General features: G+C 39.4%; 1 pseudogene; it reads left to right on the plus strand.

The window, feature by feature from the left end:
* LOC107552085 (von Willebrand factor A domain-containing protein 7-like) overlaps positions 1–14,666 on the plus strand; it is a 19,546-nt pseudogene extending 4,880 nt beyond the window's left edge.
* Positions 14,667–16,903: the final 2,237 nt, after the last annotated feature.

A 16,903-nucleotide genomic window follows, 5' to 3' on the forward strand; every position in this document is an offset into this window, starting at 1 on the left:
ATCAGTTCATCCACGGTGAGACCTCTTGAGACATGATCCGCAGGATTGTCTTTTGTTGGAACATATCTCCATTGCTGCGGCACAGTGCTTAAATGAATCTTTTGTACTCTGTTAGCAACAAACGTGTGGAATCGTCTGGCCTCATTATTGATATATCCCAGAACAACCTTAGAGTCGGTCCAGAAAAATTCGGTAATGCCAGTATATCGAAGCTCTTCTTTAAGGATTCTACTGACACTTACTGAAACAACTGCAGCGGTTAACTCCAACCTCGGAATAGTTGTAATCTTTATCGGGGACACACGAGACTTTGCCATTACAAGAGCAACATGAACATCTTCGCTTTCATTTTTTAATCTCAGATATGAGCACTGCCCGTACCCACTAGAACTAGCATCCGAAAAATTATGCAGCTCCACTTCTTTCACCCTTCCAAACGCAAAAGGAACATATGTGCGGAGAAGAGTAACTTTCTTCAAGTTGTTCAGATCCCTTTTCCAGCACTCCCACCTTGGCTGCAACTCATAACTCAGTGTGTCATCCCAACCTGCACCCTTTCTACATACTTCCTGAAGTATCTTCTTTCCACAAAGGATGAATGGAGCTAAAAAACCTAATGGGTCATACAATGATGCAATCGTAGACAAGATTCCACGTCGAGTTTCTGGTTGCTCCTTGAGGCAAACATCAAATTATCCATACACGAACCTCATTTGACCATCAGAAATCGATCCGCTGCCCGTGAATGCTCACTCCTTAAAGACCCGTCAGCGTGGACACCAGTCATCAATGCAGCAGGCTTCGACGAAGAATGGTTAAGTTCTTACTGTTGCTACCCCACGGAAATGATGGGCAATGCTCCTTAACTGATGTTTCCGTAAATGTTTAATCCGTTGACATTCAAGTAGACACCGTAAGAACTACGAACAGACAAAACAAAAACAAACAATACATAGACCAAATACGAAACCGAACATTACATTACGCATCATACAATGTACAAAATCATTTACCTTATTACCCTTTTCAGTGAGATGCACAAGTACAATAAAAGAAAGAGAAACACGCCACAAACTGCAGGCTGCGTCCTTCACAAAGCGTGCACACACACACATACCCAAATGGGCGGAAATGGGTCGCGATTTATACAGTCCGATTTGCGTTAAGTTCATTTCAAAATAAAAGTCCTTTAGCTGCTCCGTACAAAAGGGTCAATGCAACGCAATGCAATGCAGACTTCATATATTCGGTTGAACAAATTGGCAGTCCTTTACAGTTCATATTCTCATCTATTAAAACTATCCACTTTTAATCTAGCTATATTATTCAGACTTCCCTTAGCAATGCAGCTGTGGATGGAAATCAGTTAAGTACTGCTCATCATTTTGATAATGAAGATTTAAAAAATGGACGGGACCTCACCACACAGGGCATATCTGCTGTGAAAGCCAGCATCAAAAAGGGAAACTATTTGTCTGCCCGCTCCAGTCTTGGGGCCGTATGTCATACTTTACAGGTATGTTAGTTCTGGCGACCATACCGGGACTGTGAACTGAACTGAGAATTTTTTTTCTATTAAGAACGATGTAACAAACGTGTTATGTGTGCAGGATTTCTATAGCCACAGTAACTGGGTGGAACTGGGAAGCACTGCTCCTTTCAGCACCCTGAGCAAACCTGAACGTCCTCTCGACAATCTTGCAGGTACTGTAGTCTTTTCTGAAGTTATTTTTTGTATTCATCTCAAAATTAAGTTCCTCATTCACTTCATTTATTTACTATTGCTCACCTATGCCAAATAAAAAATGTGTCACACTTTAAATATTGTGTAAATTTACCACTTTCTGTACCATATATATGGATGAATGGATGTCTGTAGGTCCCAAAACAAAAACATGTAAAAGCTGTGTTGGAGAAGACTCCAGTGACAACATTATCCCAGAGGTACTGCAGCAGAAGATATTAACATCCTGATATTTCCGCTTGTTTTCCTCAACCAAACCTGCAGGTAAGAAAGCTTAGTATCTCATGTTTTAGCACTGATAGGTGTTTTGGTTTTCAGGTCAAATATGATATGTCATCTTACTTTACTTTCCCTATCTGTCGTTCACTACGAGTTATGTCGTGATGACATAGGGGTTTACTTGGGAACCCCAATCATCTCTGATTTTAAGAGAAAATGCCAATGAAATGTGCCTAGTGGATTTTGCATGCTGAGCTGTTCCCCGGTGCATCCACTCATTCAGATTTTTGCTTCGGAGCCAAGTGGTTGTATGAAAGCTGTTATAATCCACAAAGCCTTTCATCTGTTGTGTGTCTGAGAGCTGTTCTGGTTGGCGGTACGGAGTGAAGAGCGGTGTCCCTTTAAGCGATTCCCCTGGGCGCTTCAACTAAAAGAGCAGTTTTTCTAAAAGATGCCACGCTGTCCATGTCCTCTTGGTTGCGGTCATTTCCTGTCCTCTGATGACGGCCACGAGCGTTGTCTTCCGTGTCTGGGCATACAGCCATAGCCACTAGAAGGCAAGCCTGCAACATTTAGGCAAAAAAATGTAACAGCTAATGCTAACACTTCTGCTTTGGCAGTATGTGGGAAAGGAGACCAGAGGCCGTTTTCTTTTTAATGGATGTCAATTGTAAGAAATTATATGTCTAACGGGAAGATGAACGTAATAGAGTATAAAATGTTTGAGCGTAGGATGCTCGGGGTTCATTCTGACTCCATTGAACCCAAGGTACTACATGTACTTTGTCACTGCTATGCTGCAATAAACATCTTCATCGAGATCTTCATCGTCGTCTTCACCTTTTTCTTACACAATGGAGGAGAGGCTTCATTTCGCTGAATAATACGCTTTTTAGAGGAAACAGCTTATTATTTAATAATCGACAGCCTATCTGCTTATCTTCAACATGTTTTACACAAAAAAAAACTTTTGGATTGAACTATTTTTAGAGATTACCATGAACAAAATGCTGTTTTATAAGAGAAGCCAATTACTTTTTGCGACAGGTGGGATTCAGCTTACGGCAATTCTCATTCCTATGGTATCCGTAAACGGCGACTGAGTGTTGTACAACTCTGACTGAAATTCAACGACGTCAAGGCTGTAATGTGATTGGTAAAGCACACGTGATTCAAGTTATCTTTACGCTTTCTCCAATAGTAAGTAATACAGACTCTCTCATCTCCCTATAGTAAGACAATATCTGATACAGCACGCTGAAGACACGTTCGCGAATGGTTCATGCCATCGCACTGCGAACACATGAACATGGCAACGCTGCGATCACGTTTCTATCCCTCTGTCACTACCCGTTCTGGTTTCTCTACCACAAGCAGAAGACCACCGGCTAGTGCTCTGGGAGATCTGAGGGTTACAGTAAGAGCCTCTCTGCTAGACCTCTTACTCTTCCTGCAGTGCTTGTCCTGTGCGGCTCCCGGATGATTCTGCTGGCCTGCTTCACGGTGGCCCCAGCATTTCATTCAGTGCACTGCCTGAGGATCAGATGTCGATAGCAGCATCGGGGGATGGGCTATCATCCTCTGAGGAAGAAGTTGCCACCGCCGAATCGTATCCGGAGTTGATGGCCTGAGTCCCGAAATGGGCATGGCGCCGTGGTACACTTCGCGTGACAATCACACCGATGTGTCGCCGTTCATTCAACCCCTGGACAGACCTTGTCTTTCTGCGAACCAGAGTGCCCTTAGAACAAGTGTCTCGGCGTTACATGCAACAGGCAGGCAGCCTTGGGCCTCTGGACAGGGGCTCGACTGCTTTGGCACATCAACTGCCTAGAGTTGCTGACAGTGCTACTAGCCTTGTGGCGGTTCCGGCCGCTGCTGCTTAGCAAGCACATGTTGGTCTGCACAGACAGCAGTGCGACCGTTTCATACATTGACCAGCAGGGTTGTCTACAATCACGTCGCATGTCACAACTTGCCCACCATGTCCTCCTCTGGAGTCAGATGTGTCTCAAGTCACTGCCACTGCCACTGTCCACATTCCGGGGGAGCTCAATCGTGCGGAAGGACCTCCTTTCTCAGGGGCTAGGCACCATTGGCACCTGCGTCCAGATGACTAGAACCCCCATGTGTGGCTCCTGGATGGGACACGGCAGACCTAAGTGATCTGCCACCGGCGATGGAAGACACTATCACTCAGGCCAAAGCTGACACTCTAAACACTTTTTTTCAACAACATTTCCATGAAAATTGTGTCTGTCAGGCAAATGTAACCACGGCGGCTTTTTTGACAGGACTAGTTCAAGAGAACCCACTGGAGGCATCAATAAGGATGACATCAGGTCAAGTCATGGTTTCCTTCATAAGCGTGCTGCTGAAATGGCCAGCAGAGCTACTATGGAACTGCTGGAAGACATCCGACTGGCCACAGGCAATGTAGCCTTTCTTCGGTATGATGTTTCAAAACCTGTATGATTTTGATTCTTTCGAGGAACACAAATGTTTTTTGTTTAGAAAAAATTTCCATACTGTACATTTTTCATTCAATAAAAGGAAATAGAGCTAACTGTTTAATTTTTCATTCCCCCTCTCTCTCTTTTTAGATTGATGGGCCTCACTCAGGCTTCAGTTCTGGCTTTTGTGTTTGACACCACAGGCAGTTTGTCTAATTACATTGAAGTGTTCAAGAGGGTGTGCTTTAGTGTCATAGACAGCAGGAGAGGAACATCAGAGGAACCTTCAGAATATGCTCTAGTCACACTTAATGACCAGGGTACATCTATTGTGCTTAAAATATAACACATTTCAAATTGTTTCAGGGCCACTGCTGGTTAAATTGGTTTTCCTTCATAGTTTGATGCTATGAATAGTTTGGTGACTATGAATATGGAATGGTTGTTGGTGCTACGCAGCAGGTGAGAGGAGACTCAACAGACTGATTCAAACTCATAGATAGGCAACAGTTCAGTTCAGTTGAGAACAGAAAAAGTGAAGATACAGTGGGCTCACCAAAATTCCTCCAAGATTGGAAAAACATTGCCTGTTTTGATGAGTCTCGATTTCTGCTGTGACATTCAGATTGTAGGTCAGAATTTTATATATGTGAGATACATGGACCAGGCACATTTTATGTTTAAAATGCACTGTTCTTGGTCTCTGTAATGTGTGTATCTGATGACAGATTCTGGACCTCTAATGCGGACTGGAAATGCAGACACATTCAAAGAATATATTAATTCCCTTTTAGCATCTGATGGTGGAAACTTCTCAGATATGTGCCTGTCATCACTCCTGGTGTGTGTGTGTGTGTGTGTGTGTGTGTTCTTTTATATAATGATAGTTATGATTATAATCTCAAAAGTTTGTTTTTGTTCTGTTTTGTTGTTTCATGGATATAGTTGACACTGACACAAGCTCCTCCATCATCAGACATTTTTGTTTTCACTGATGCTGCAGCAAAGGACTCAGAATTAAAAAGCACAGTTGAGGCCATGATGGAAAGCACCAAGTCAACAGTGAGTGTCTGCTTGATTTGCTTGATTTGTTACTTCAGTTAGGTAACACGTCTTATTATCTACAAACAGATTTCATTTTAGTTAACATTATTTAATGCATTAGGTATCATAAATCAACACCGAACAATAATACTTAAAACATGCACAAATCATGATTAAGAAATGCTGTAAAAATGGTTAATTGCTAGTTCATGATTCATAATGCATTAACTAATGTTAGCAGATTGAACCTTATTGTAAAGTGTACATTCAGTGCTGGGTAGTAACTGATTACATGTAATCTGGATTATGTACTCAGATTTAAAACATTTGTTACACTTTATTTTAAGGTGTTCTTTTTCCAGTGTAATTATACATTTAAGTACTGAGTAATATTAATTAACGACATGTACTTACTATATGGTTAGGGTTAGAATAAGGGTTTGGCTTAGGGCTACTTGCATGTAATTATGCATAAATTATTGTTATTATAATAGTTAGTACTGTACATGTAACATGTATAACAAGGACACCTTAAAATAAAGTGTTACCAAAAAATTAATTACTTGTAATTAGATTATATTTCATTTTCAGATACTCGTAATCAGACTACAGTTACTTTTTTATTGATTACATGATTGCATATTATTCACACAACAGCAATAAATTATTCATAATTGATTATTTGGACCTTTTTTTCCATTAAACTCAAACGCCAGGTAGTTCCTTCACAAAACCCAGTTTGGGAAATCATTATATAATGATTAATGCACTTCATGTTGTTAATAACAAATGGAATATTTTTTCTTTCTCTTTGTATTTTAGTACAAGATTCTCCTATTTAAATCAATGTGATGGATGTGGTAATCTAAAAGTAATCTAAAATTAGTCTGATTATATTACCTAAAATGTCTAATGTAATGGATTACGTTAATGACTACAGTTTTGTCATGTAATTTGGAATCAGTAATGGACTACAACTTGTAAGTAATCTACCTATGCAGCTCTGTGAATATTTTAACAATTTTCTCTCTTCCTCCCACCATCCAGGTCAACTTCCTGCTTACAAGCTCCTTCTCATTGCCTAGTGAAAAGGATGTCTTGCCAACAAGATTAATGTCTCTGTCAGACATACAGTTGTACAGAGACCTGGCCCATGTTTTTGGTGGACAGACCATGGAGATCACAAACACTACATTGTCTCAGGTCACTTCAGTCATTAAGGATGTAATCATTGCTGACCTGGTAAGTTCTAACAATGCTTTGAGCTCAATATATCAACTCCTATCATCACTATTATAAATAGATGTCTTTTATAATGTACTGTAAGTATAAATTTGCATTATACAACCAATCTTATCCTAAGCTAAATGCTTTGTTACTGGTTTGTGCTGTTCTTGGAAATAATTGTTTCCCAAATGTGTTTCTTGAAGGTGACTGTTCTTCAGATAAAGAGAAATTCATCCAAGGCAGAAAACTTTTCATTTGTGTTGGATCCAACTCTGTCCAGTGTGATAGTGTATCTCAATGGAGATCCTCTAGTCTTTACCCTCTACAGCCCTACAGGTGAGCTAGCATATCTCTGACCAGAATGCTTAATAAACCAGTTTTTCTGTGCTTAATCATCCAGGTCGCTCATACTTGTGTAACAGATAAACAGTGTGATTCAGGTTGTGTCTGTCACGTTTTGTTTGTGTTTTTCTGTTTTTTGGACTGTTAGTTGTATGTTCAAATATTCTGTATTGAGTTCCTGTTTCTTTAGTTGCCTTGTTCAGCTCTCATTATCTTAATATAGCTGTCCATTCCTGTCTTAACATTGTTGTTGATTTATTGTTAATAGGCACTCTAGGCACGTGCCTATGCTCGCTCGTCCAGGGGGGCCCAAACACAACGAAGAGATATATAATATTTTTTGTTATATATGGGCTGTCTACAACAGTAAAAGAACCAAAACCCCAGAAGACATTGAGCAAATAAATATAACAAGCAATAGGGTAAAAAATTACAACTATTTCCATGTTTTCCACCTTTTTATGCACGGAAATCACGTTCTCTCTCACAGACACACACAGTGCAGACACACGGAGATGCAGACAGAAACTTGTTCTTAGCGCTGCGCAAATTTATCAGTAAAATAGTTTCGCAGCTGAAAAGCTACATGACATTTCTCAGTATTGAGGTTCTTGAAGCAGTTCAACTTAAAGATTCGCTATAAGTAGATGCTGCTGCTGAACACTGTTGAGAGACGCACAGACGCAGGTATTCACACGCTTAATCACTCTCTCTCTCATAACTACATTAGACTGCATTAATAACTGCATTTGCCTGCATATCAATGGCTCTAAAATGACGTTTTGGAGTTTGCAAAGGAAGGTTTAAGAGGTGCGTAAGAAATTAGTTCAACACACACGAGATTTCAGAACGGAAACATGACAAATGTCTTGAAATAGGCTAAATCAATGTCTTGAGGTGTGGTCGTGACTCCAGGCCGGTAAAATTATTGAGAAATAATGCACTCCCGAAGTGGTAATGTGGCTACGATGCCGTTCTCTGTTCTCAAACAAATTAAGAACTTCAATCAATCTTTATTGACTGAATGCAAGCACTTATTGTGATAGAAAACAATGTAACTGTTTTTTGTTTGCTGGGGTGATAATATTATATATTACCTAATAGGGAAGGGGGGGCCCAAAAATTAGTTTTGCCTATGTCACGAAAAGAGATAAATCCGGCCCTGGGTGTACTCCTTTATTTCCTTGTGATTCCAAGCTCGTGGGTGTTTGGTTTTTGTTCGATAAATGCAATAAACTGTAACCACACCCATGACAGAAGAACAGACCCAAAATGGATCTAGCTGTGAAATTCTCCTCCTCATCCAGGGGAACTATTCCCTTGAGGACCACACCCATGAGTTTTTACATCTAGCTCCTGTGGTAAATTACCCAGATGACTCCTTGTGCATCTTCTATCTTGTGGGACTTAATGCGCAAATGAAAGTGCACCTGCCTAGGGATGGTCTTTGAGGAAACTTTTTGCAATTACTCGGAGTGAGTTCTGTCATCATGCAGATCCTCATTTACAGTGGGTGAGGAGAAGGAGGGTCCCAAGTCCGGTGGCCCAAGTCTAGTGCTCCCAGAGCTCCCAAGTGGGCTATCTTTGATTTTCCGCAGTTTCCAATGAAGACTCCGGGCCATGGCTTTTCCCAGCTGCCATGGTTTTGCTGGATCCACCGTGGTTGTTGATATAATCGTTCTGCTCGGGAGGGATCCAGCTCTGCCCTAGTGGTCACCACCTGCTCAGCCAGCACTCCCGTGGTCATCTGCTCTGCTGGCTCCACTGTGGTGGTCCCCAGTTCCACAAGCTCTGCCATGGTCATCTCCTCCATCTGCCTCATCATGGTCCCCTCTCTGCTGGTTCCACCCTGTTGGTAACCAGTTACTTCGATTGTCGCCACCCAAAACTGTAATTAAATTTTTTATGTAATGTTAATGTAATGTTTTGTCCCCCCACCTTCAGGTGTGTCTCAGCCAGGTTCAATGGCAAATGGTCCTCTGGGCAGCATCCTGACTGTTGGGAATTCAAGGAGAGTAAAACTCAACTCTGCCAAACAGACAGGGGAATGGAAGATCAGTATAAACTCCCCTACACCCTTAAATTACATTACATTTTATTTCTGCATGTGACTTGCTATTATTATTATTTTTATTTTATTTTATATATTTTTTTGGAACCGACCAGCTTTTTTGATTAGTCATTTCAACTTATAGGGATAGTTCACCTAAGAATTTAAATGGTCTTCTATTACTCGCCTGTATGTTGTTCTAAACCTATAAGACTTTAGTTCATCTTCAGAACACAAATTAACATATTTTTTATATTCTTTCATCAGTTTTGACCATCCATTGAAAGTCCATGCTTGCAAAACAATGTCGTTTCCAGAAGTTCATTAATATATTGTAAACAAAATAACTGTTAATCCCATTAACGTTAAATGTTTTTTGCAATAAAAGCATGACATTGACAGTTTACCAGCAAGATTTTGTTACAGTTTTTAAAGTTTGCCTGCCATGTAAACTGAATGGAACATTCTATAGGCTACAATGACAAAATACAGCGTAAACTGTCATGCTGTCAATTATTATAAATTATTTTGACTCTCAGTTTGCCAAAGCAAAGTCAATGCATGCTGTATTTGCATCTCTATATTCCTTCAATTGTGAATACAGGTCAGAGTTCTGTGGACATCCACTTTAACTTTGTGGAGATATTTAAGGGAGGTCACGAAGACTCGTAGGGGCAGAGTTTCACCCGCCCTTTTATTGGTATAATATTGCTATCTTCCTCAAATATATTTTTACTAGATTAAATCTACACAAATTCAAGTTTTTATTTTTTCCCCCTCACAAACACTGCTATAAGATTCAGTCACAGTGACTGATGTGCTTCTAGTTGAAGCTTCAGGATCTTGTTGTGAGTGTTGTGAGTGGAACGATCAAATCTGTCGGTGCAACAGACTTCCTGGTCAACATAGACAGAATCCCAGAGGGGGTGTTTGTGGTGCAGGTCAAAGGGCTGTTGAATGACTCGTCGTCGGCTAGTCGATTCCAGAGGCAGTCACACACCCAACATAAAGGATCTAGAATAACCATTAGGGTGAGAAATATATGTCAAAAAGCTGGGTTCTCAAACACAAATAACTATAATTTACAACCATTATTAAACTAAATGTGCTTAATTTTACATCACAGTTTTGTACAAAAAAAACAAAACATATAAACTTTTACTGTATTCGACAAATAACATATATGAAAGGAGTGAAATTATATCCTTATGAAATAAATTCTTTGTGAAGCCAAACACTCAGGAACTCTCGCAATGCAAATGCCATGCCACAAAACACTGGGCTTTGATCTCCTCGTCTCAGTATTGAGGTTCTTGAAGCAGTTCAACTTAAAGATTCGCTATAAGTAGATGCTGCTGCTGAACACTGTTGAGAGACGCACAGACGCAGGTATTCACACGCTTAATCACTCTCTCTCTCATAACTACATTAGACTGCATTAATAACTGCATTTGCCTGCATATCAATGGCTCTAAAATGACGTTTTGGAGTTTGCAAAGGAAGGTTTAAGAGGTGCGTAAGAAATTAGTTCAACACACACGAGATTTCAGAACGGAAACATGACAAATGTCTTGAAATAGGCTAAATCAATGTCTTGAGGTGTGGTCGTGACTCCAGGCCGGTAAAATTATTGAGAAATAATGCACTCCCGAAGTGGTAATGTGGCTACGATGCCGTTCTCTGTTCTCAAACAAATTAAGAACTTCAATCAATCTTTATTGACTGAATGCAAGCACTTATTGTGATAGAAAACAATGTAACTGTTTTTTGTTTGCTGGGGTGATAATATTATATATTACCTAATAGGGAAGGGGGGGCCCAAAAATTAGTTTTGCCTATGTCACGAAAAGAGATAAATCCGGCCCTGGGTGTACTCCTTTATTTCCTTGTGATTCCAAGCTCGTGGGTGTTTGGTTTTTGTTCGATAAATGCAATAAACTGTAACCACACCCATGACAGAAGAACAGACCCAAAATGGATCTAGCTGTGAAATTCTCCTCCTCATCCAGGGGAACTATTCCCTTGAGGACCACACCCATGAGTTTTTACATCTAGCTCCTGTGGTAAATTACCCAGATGACTCCTTGTGCATCTTCTATCTTGTGGGACTTAATGCGCAAATGAAAGTGCACCTGCCTAGGGATGGTCTTTGAGGAAACTTTTTGCAATTACTCGGAGTGAGTTCTGTCATCATGCAGATCCTCATTTACAGTGGGTGAGGAGAAGGAGGGTCCCAAGTCCGGTGGCCCAAGTCTAGTGCTCCCAGAGCTCCCAAGTGGGCTATCTTTGATTTTCCGCAGTTTCCAATGAAGACTCCGGGCCATGGCTTTTCCCAGCTGCCATGGTTTTGCTGGATCCACCGTGGTTGTTGATATAATCGTTCTGCTCGGGAGGGATCCAGCTCTGCCCTAGTGGTCACCACCTGCTCAGCCAGCACTCCCGTGGTCATCTGCTCTGCTGGCTCCACTGTGGTGGTCCCCAGTTCCACAAGCTCTGCCATGGTCATCTCCTCCATCTGCCTCATCATGGTCCCCTCTCTGCTGGTTCCACCCTGTTGGTAACCAGTTACTTCGATTGTCGCCACCCAAAACTGTAATTAAATTTTTTATGTAATGTTAATGTAATGTTTTGTCCCCCCACCTTCAGGTGTGTCTCAGCCAGGTTCAATGGCAAATGGTCCTCTGGGCAGCATCCTGACTGTTGGGAATTCAAGGAGAGTAAAACTCAACTCTGCCAAACAGACAGGGGAATGGAAGATCAGTATAAACTCCCCTACACCCTTAAATTACATTACATTTTATTTCTGCATGTGACTTGCTATTATTATTATTTTTATTTTATTTTATATATTTTTTTGGAACCGACCAGCTTTTTTGATTAGTCATTTCAACTTATAGGGATAGTTCACCTAAGAATTTAAATGGTCTTCTATTACTCGCCTGTATGTTGTTCTAAACCTATAAGACTTTAGTTCATCTTCAGAACACAAATTAACATATTTTTTATATTCTTTCATCAGTTTTGACCATCCATTGAAAGTCCATGCTTGCAAAACAATGTCGTTTCCAGAAGTTCATTAATATATTGTAAACAAAATAACTGTTAATCCCATTAACGTTAAATGTTTTTTGCAATAAAAGCATGACATTGACAGTTTACCAGCAAGATTTTGTTACAGTTTTTAAAGTTTGCCTGCCATGTAAACTGAATGGAACATTCTATAGGCTACAATGACAAAATACAGCGTAAACTGTCATGCTGTCAATTATTATAAATTATTTTGACTCTCAGTTTGCCAAAGCAAAGTCAATGCATGCTGTATTTGCATCTCTATATTCCTTCAATTGTGAATACAGGTCAGAGTTCTGTGGACATCCACTTTAACTTTGTGGAGATATTTAAGGGAGGTCACGAAGACTCGTAGGGGCAGAGTTTCACCCGCCCTTTTATTGGTATAATATTGCTATCTTCCTCAAATATATTTTTACTAGATTAAATCTACACAAATTCAAGTTTTTATTTTTTCCCCCTCACAAACACTGCTATAAGATTCAGTCACAGTGACTGATGTGCTTCTAGTTGAAGCTTCAGGATCTTGTTGTGAGTGTTGTGAGTGGAACGATCAAATCTGTCGGTGCAACAGACTTCCTGGTCAACATAGACAGAATCCCAGAGGGGGTGTTTGTGGTGCAGGTCAAAGGGCTGTTGAATGACTCGTCGTCGGCTAGTCGATTCCAGAGGCAGTCACACACCCAACATAAAGGATCTAGAATAACCATTAGGGTGAGAAATATATGTCAAAAAGCTGGGTTCTCAAACACAAATAACTATAATTTACAACCATTATTAAACTAAATGTGCTTAATTTTACATCACAGTTTTGTACAAAAAAAACAAAACATATAAACTTTTACTGTATTCGACAAATAACATATATGAAAGGAGTGAAATTATATCCTTATGAAATAAATTCTTTGTGAAGCCAAACACTCAGGAACTCTCGCAATGCAAATGCCATGCCACAAAACACTGGGCTTTGATCTCCTCGTGAAATTATTTCCTTATGAAATCAATTCTTTGGGAAGCCAAACACTCAGGAACTCTCAACAATGCAAATTCCATGCCACAAAACACTGGGCTTTGATCTCCTCGTAAAGCCAAACACTCAGAAACAATGGGCTTTGATCAAGATAGGAAGATCTGGAAGAAATACCATTTGCTCTTCAGTCCCTTCACTCATCCTTCCCCCCTGGGCACATGGTCCAGGTCACTAAAAGTTGACAGAGAAATGCCAAGAACTCAAGTTGCTATGCTCACATAAAACATTTACTATATCTTCAGGATTCATGATCGTAAACTTTTCATGTTTGGTGTCATTTTAAAGGTCATTGTGCGATTGGTAAATTGGTTTCAATTTCAAAGTAGTCATTTATATTATGAGAAAGATTTAAAACTTTTGTAGAATTGTGTTGTGTTGAGGAGGGGTCTGTGAGAATGTTTATCTATCTCCAGCCAGGTGTGACCCTGGATCACAGAACCTAACAAACAAAAGGTATTTTATGTTTGCATAAGTTTACAACTGATGTAAAGATTTCTTTGTTTTTGTTCTGGTAGTATTTAAGGGATAGTTGCACATCAGTTTTTGCGATTCTGTAGCCAGAAAGCCCGTAGTATGGATATGTCAAACTGGAGGCTCATGAATGGTAGGAGCAGTAGGCACGTCATCGGAGACCTTCTGATTTCTGTCTATCGCTGATGTTAGCAAGTTGTACGGGAAAGGACTAAGTGAATTACACTTTTTGTCATAAGCAAGCATTAGGCAGCAGGCAAAACTCTGACTAACATCAGACTGGCGAATTTGTGATCGTAAGATCCACGTAAGGCCAACGTGAGACTTAAAAGAGACATTGGGTCCCCAGTGAATGGATAATTGAAAGTATTGAGTGCGGAATAATCAAATATCTAAATTAATATTTGTGATCATTAAAGTTAGGCAGTATTTCAAATCAATATTTCAAATTAAAAACTGATCACGTGAAACTGGAGTCAGATTGAACACGGAGCTAGACTAAAATTTTAACTAAATCCTGATAAATTCAGAAGCGCAAGTAAAAGACCGAATACGCATTAAACCTTGGACCAGGCCGCTGGATTCCGTTGTTTTGGGCTGGCAGGTGGATTCTTACATATATTTACTATAACTGTTCCTTCACAGGCTCAGTCACATAATATAATACAGCCTGGAGTCCCATTAAGTCTCAACTTTACAGCGGCCTCTAATGCTACAGGCAGCAACTACACTATCAGAGCTCGGACTGATCAGGACTTCAGCGTGTCTTTCCCCAGCTCTCTGACCCTGAGAACCGGGGGAAGTGCTCAAGGAAGTGTCACACTGATCGCACCCTCAGACACAGAGTCATGGATGGGTGTCACACTCACTATTGAGGCAGAAGCTCCGGGATCCACTGATCTGAATTATGTCACGCTGCGACTCATTGTCTCCACATCAAATGCTATTTTCAGTGGATGTTTCTTGCTTTCCATGTGCCTTGCTTTCTTCTGGTTTTTCATTTCTCATTATATATGATTCTAAATAACATTTAGCATAGCATGTAACACTGTACAATAATATCTTTGCTTTTGAACATGTCACCAAAGAAAATATCATTCAAGGGGAGCGGAAGTTATTTTGAATACATATTTTGAATTAAATGAATAAAAAAAAGAGATAACATTCCAGAAAGTAATAAGAATTGTCCATTTTATTCCATGGTGATTTTTAGCAGGTGAAAATCTGCCTTACAAAATCTGTAATCCATCTCCAAAGTGAATGATTACCCCTGAATGTTCCTGTGTATTCTCACGTAACTCTTATTAAATGTATTTTTCCTCCCAAGAATAATAAACACAATCATAAACATGGATATTGTCTTATGCTTTTCAATAGAATCTTAATGCTTAAGTGTATATTTCAGCTTCACTTAGTTTCACCAATCACAGATAACTGAGAGTTTTGATCTTAGACCTAAAATTTCAATGCAAACTGACACCTATCTACTACATATAAAGTAACGATCATTTTAAGATCTGTCATTGTAAAGTAATGCCATGCAAATGAAAAAAAAAACAGAAACATTTTGTTGGAACTAAAACTGGAGTGTTTTGGACTTTGATTTGTCCTGTGACAGCTGGGTTTAGCCCAACTAATTACATTACATAATCTTGTCTCATTTACAACAGTTAAAACTGGAGTACAATTATCAATTCATAGATTAGGAAATTCCAACTCACTCCAATTTGGGGCATGTTGAAATAAAATGGCAGAAAACATTTCTGATTCAGTCAGCATGGATGCAGAGATCGTATTCATCGGGCAATTCAAATTTCTAATTTCCTGTCTAATGCTGACCGTTGATTTTTTGGCTTTGTTTTGATTATGCAATGTAATATCCAGGATTGACAGTTTAATCTACAGCTGTCATTTATCATCAAACAGGACTGTTTGGTTTCAGGCAGATACTGTGCTATCTAGATTATTGAAGGAATGCCAATCTTCATTCCAGCCCTAATCCTACTTAGTCTTATTTGGCATTAAAACCTTTTCATGGTCTGTGTGGTTTGTAAGGGTGGTTGTGGGGAATGAAGTCAAGCTGCTTTCTTTGATCCTATCTGACATTTAAACCATTTTGTTTGCTGAGGACAACATCTTGAGTTGGCAAGCATGTTTCTGGGTCAGCAGGTTTTGTTGGTCCTGGAACGACAATCCTGCCAAGTTATAACCCAAACCCTAATCATAACCTAAACCTTTAACTAAAGGGAATTTATAGATTGATAACAATGGTGTACAAGCCTCTAACCTGGTACTAAGCCTAAGCCTAACATTAGACCTCACACCTGATTGGTTGTCAGAAATCTTGTTCCAGGACTAACAAAAACCAAGTAGATCCTTCTTAAGAACAGCAAGGTGTGGGGGAATGAAATCCGTCTTCATTCCAGCCTAAACCATATCTATTTGTAAAAGGCGGGTAAGATTGCACAAACCTGATTAAACGTGTGTTACTTTCTTTTTTGCTTCCATTCTCATTTAGTACCTCCTCACTATTTAGGGGATTCCATAGATCCTAAACATGGATTTATTTTGTTGATGTGGTACTAGATTTATTTGTTTATTTTTAATGAAAAGTATATAATTATGGTTAAAATGGAAGCACGCTGTCTTTCTCAAATTTGATCATTTATGCTGTTACTTATTTGCTGGTAGCCTTACAAGACTGACATGTGGCACTGATGTCATATGTAAAATGATGTAAATATACAATCGGAGCCTGCAAATGCATTATTCTTAAGCAAACCACAAGGTAATGTAAATATTCTATCTTTTTTCCCCCTTTGCTTTTGTAATTATGTCATCTTGCATTTACTGAAGACAATTCTGACAATGTAGTGCATTACATTTATATTAGAAATATACTATAATTGAGTATTTTTAATATTAAAAATGTAATATTTTAGAAATTTAAAACACAGTTGCTAGATTACATTTTGAAAGTAATTTAAAATAAATCTGAATATATTTTCTCCTTGCTGTTTATTTCCTCTACTCATTTGACAACTTTCTCTCTCAGCTGTACTCTTATTAGCTTTAATAAAATTATTTTACCATTTACTCACCCTCATATAATTATACATCTGCATGACTGTCTTCTGATACAAAAGGAGAAATGTTCAATAGTCCTGGTAAAACCTCATCATACTGAGGAAAAAACTTAATTAACTTTTTGTCTTCCAGTAAAAACAATATGTTAGCCAGGTTTGTGGTGAATT

This window comes from Sinocyclocheilus grahami, unplaced genomic scaffold, assembly GCF_001515645.1.
Source record: "Sinocyclocheilus grahami isolate Dianchi unplaced genomic scaffold, SAMN03320097.WGS_v1.1 scaffold17.1, whole genome shotgun sequence".
Classification (NCBI taxonomy): domain Eukaryota; kingdom Metazoa; phylum Chordata; class Actinopteri; order Cypriniformes; family Cyprinidae; genus Sinocyclocheilus; species Sinocyclocheilus grahami.